The sequence below is a fragment of the Propithecus coquereli genome, unplaced genomic scaffold, assembly GCF_000956105.1.
Source record: "Propithecus coquereli isolate 6110/MARCELLA unplaced genomic scaffold, Pcoq_1.0 Scaffold501, whole genome shotgun sequence".
Lineage (NCBI taxonomy): Eukaryota > Metazoa > Chordata > Mammalia > Primates > Indriidae > Propithecus > Propithecus coquereli.
Genome location: NW_012150853.1, coordinates 107,903 through 112,097, shown reverse-complemented (window position 1 = coordinate 112,097; position 4,195 = coordinate 107,903).

Here is a 4,195-nt window from a genome sequence, read left to right as displayed (position 1 = left end):
CCCAGCTACTCAGGAGGCTGAGGCAGGAGGATCGCTTGAGCCCAGGAGTTTGAGGTTGCTGTGAGCTAGGCTGATGCCACGGCACTCTAGCCCAGACAACAGAGCCAGACTCTGTCTCAAAAAAAAAAAAAAATAAATAAATAAATAAAACAAATTAGGTACCAGTTTATAACTATCAGATGGGCCGAAATTGGGAGACGGATAACTCTAACCGTTGGCAAGAGCATGGGGAATGGGAGCGGTCGTGTCCTCCCCGGGCACCGTGAGCTGCAGCCGTCCCAGTGCGTGTGCGCCGGCTCCCGGGGAAATTAGGATCGTGAGTGTGTCCTGCTCACCCCTGAGCATGTACCCTAGAGACGCGGGCTCACGGACGAGGGCACCCAAGCTGCTCGTGAGTGCGACGTGGCAGACGCGCGCCCCATGTAGGAGCGGGGGCGGAGCCTGCTGGGCCGCAACAGCGCTGTTGAGTGAAAGAAACAGGGTGGGCTGTATTTTGGGCTCCGTTATGTAAATAAAAACACATGCAAGAAACCTGCTAAGGATCTAGTATCCAGGACATGCAAAGAACTCCTATAACTCAACAAAAGGACAAAATGACCCAATTTAAAAATTGGCTAAGACTTGAATAGACATTTCCTCCAAAGCACATGTACAAATGGTCAACAGGAGATAAAAAGACGCTCGACATTGCTAATCATTAGGGACACGCACATCACAGCCACAACGACGGCCATAAAAGCAGACAAAAGTGGAAAACGGTAAGTGCCAGCGAGGACCTGCAGCAACGGGGCCCTCGGGCATCGCTGGGACCGAAACGCGCCTGGCGCCGTGGAACGCGAATTGGCGTTTACTTAGCGGAACGGAACCGCCACAGGATCCACAGGATCCACTCCTAGGTGATGCACCCCAAACCGAAAACAGTTACTCAGACACACTTGTACGTGTGTTCACAGCAACACAATTTCAATAGTCAAAAGGTGGAAGCACCCAAGCGGCCGTCAGCGGAAGCGTGAACAGAACGCGGCAGATCCGCGCGTGGCACGTGCCCTCGCCTTCAACACGGCGGACCTTGAAACACGCCCAGCTATGCGGCCACACGTGCAAGGCACGCATCGCACGACTCCAGCTACATGAAATGCCCAGGACAGGCCGGTCCTGAGGGACAGGAAATAGATCGGGCCTAGCGGCAAGGGGCCGAGGAATGACCGCTTAACGGGTACGGAGTTTCTGTTTGGGGTGATGAAGTTCTGGAACTGGATAGAGGTGGTGGCTGCACAACACTGTGAATTGTACACTTGAAATGTTTAAAATGATGAATTTTATGTTATGCATTTTTGTTTTGAGACAAAGCCTCACTCTGTCACTTGGGCTGGAGTGCAGTGGTGTCATCGTAGCTCACTGCAACCTCACACTCCTGGGCTCAAGCAATCCTCCCACCTCGGCCTCCTGAATAGCTGGGACTACAGGCGCCAGCAGGGCTGGCTAGTTTTTCTATTTTTAGTAGAGATGGGGTCTCGCTCTTGCTCAGGCTGGTCTCGAACTCCTGACCTCAAGCGATCCTCCGGCCTCAGCCTCCCAGAGTGCTGGGGTTACAGCTCCAGCCACCATGCCCCGCTGAATCTCTATGGCCTCTAGGCCGCCCCTCCTCCCCCTCTTTGCGGGTTACTTGCCGAAGGCAGTTCATTGTTCTGGGGAGTCCAGCTACCCCGGACCTCGCAGGTGGTATCCTGGGCTGTGGTGTGGCGTGTTCCCAGCCCTTTGCATTTCCTGTGCCCCTGCAGGTGGACCTTGCCGTAAATGTCTGAACTGGTCCTTTGACTCCACCTCAGGTTCGTTTTCGTTCTAGCAGGTGAAGTTTTAGCAGCTTCCTGGATGGGCACAGTCTGGCCCAATCTGGTGAGGTTTGTAGTCGTCGGCGAGGCCTGGACCTGCCAGTCACTGGGAGTTACAAAGGGTGACTTTCCAGCTCTGTCCTTCCTTCTCGGTTACTGGCTGGAATCGTACGCAGAGAGATCACCTCAGGCCAAATGCCCGGCTCTTGCACCGGACGTGCCAGCTTTTAGGCAAACTCGCTGGTCTGGCGCCAAAGTGGCCGCTGGTTTTTATAGCATTACTATCAACTCGTGAGTTTTCACCCACTTGCTGCGTTTCAGTCCACTGCAATTTTGGCCTTATTGGCTCTCAGTGGTCCTTCTCCTGTCGGCTGGCGTCTGAGTCTGTCTGATGTGGCGCGTGACCTTCAACAACACCCCTGCTCTGCGGGGTACAGGGCGCTGCGGGGTTTCCTGCCCACACCTGAATTCCGCCATCTCCCCAGCAGCCCTGGGGCCTTGCCGTGGGAAATGTGTTTAGAGACCAGTCTGGGCACAGTGTCTTAGATGCCGCTTAGCTTAGTTAATGGAAGCTTCTGGAAGAGATGCGTCCTCTGAGAAAGTGTCCTGTATGCCGGGGAACCCAGTGCACCCCCGAAAGGCTCCCCTTCCCGGGCCGCCGGGGTGCCGATGGAGGGGCGAGGCGGAGGATGCTCTGCGAGTGGAGCAGCAGCTCTGGGGGCGCGGCCTGCGGAGCCCGCCCACGCGGCCCGGCCCTACGGCCCCAGAGCAACGCCCCCAGCAGGCAGCGGACGTTGTGTTTACTGGACGCAATTTCAAGGTCAAGACCCTTTCATCCCGGTGGCCACTGTGTTCGTAGAGGGAGGAGACGGCGTCAGGGAGGGAGCTCGGTGGCTCGAGGTGGAGAGGCTGGTCTCTGATCACGGAGACTTTATGGCTTCCAGGACCCCGGCCCGGAGGCCCCGACGCCAGACGCGCAGGGAGGTCCCACAGGTTGTCTCCTCAGGGCAGCATGTGGGCTGCCACCTGCCGGGGCTGCCAGCTGCACACAGAGCGCCCTACGGCTCCCCACAGCCCCCTGCGGCTGTGCGGGGCCTGCCCACCCCTGATGCCATCTGGAGTCCTTCCCAGTAGGAAGCTTGCCCCCAGTGCTGCTCCCTGCTGGGGACCCTCCTGGTGGTGGCCTCTGGTGGCCATGGTGCATGATTCCTGCGGATCTTCTCACATTTTCGGGAGACTGCACCTTTCTGGGAAAGTTACGCTTTACGCCCCATTGCTGGTGGGCTTGGCCCCGGGTCATATTTCACACAGGGACATGAAGGGGAAGGGGCTTTAGGAGGCCATGTGGGGGTGGCCCTGCTCTTTTCTTTGTGCCCTGGGACCACAGTGTTTCAGGGGGAGGCTTCTCCAACAGCCTGGAGGCTTCTCTAACAGCCTGGAGGCTTCTCTAACAGTCTGGAGGCCAGAGAGAAACCATCAGAGCCAACCGGGACGGACATACAGCTAGACAAAGAAAGAAATCCTTATTGCTGTACATCAATGAGATTGTGGGGTCATTTGTTATGCAGCATAACTGAGCCTCTCCTGCTGATACAGCATCATACTTATGTGAATGGCATCCCCTGGAGTTGTGCAGTGCACACCACCTGTGCAGCTGTCCGCAGCATCCCTACATAGCCCAGTCCTTCCAGCTGGAGCGCCTATCCCACCACTTCCACGCCTGTGTTACTTGTTTGTCTCCCTCCCTGGTCTGCAATATTTTTTTTAAAAAATTGCAGTAAAACACATATAACATAAAATTTATACTCTTAACCATTATTATTATTATTTTTTTTTTTAGAGAGACAGAGTCTTGCTATGTTGCCCACGCTGGCCTCAAACTTCTGGGCTCAGGCAATCCTCCCAGCTCAGTATTCCCAACAGCTATGGGCACGCACCACACACCCAGCTTTTTAAGGCCATCTTGAAGTGTCCGGTTGAGTGGTATCGGTAACGTTCACGCTGCTGTGCAGACGTCGCCACCTCCCAGCTCCAGAACGTTTTCATCTTCCAAACTGAAACTCTGTACCTGTTAGTAACAAGTTTCTTTCCTTTTTAAGGCTGAAAAACAGTCTGTCGTACGTCTACACCACGTTTCCTTTATCCATTGATCCGCCAGTGCGTGCGCTGACCCCTCCTGCAGCTGTTGTGAGTCACGCTGCTGCGAACGCGGCCACCGCTCGGATACCTGCTCACGTCCCGCTCTCCGTGCTTCTGGGGACGGGCCCGGAGTGGCGCTGCTGCGCCACGTGACAATGTTTCCCCTTCTGGGGAAACAGGCTGTTCCCACGGCAGCCGCGCAGGCACCGCACGAGCGCTCCGAT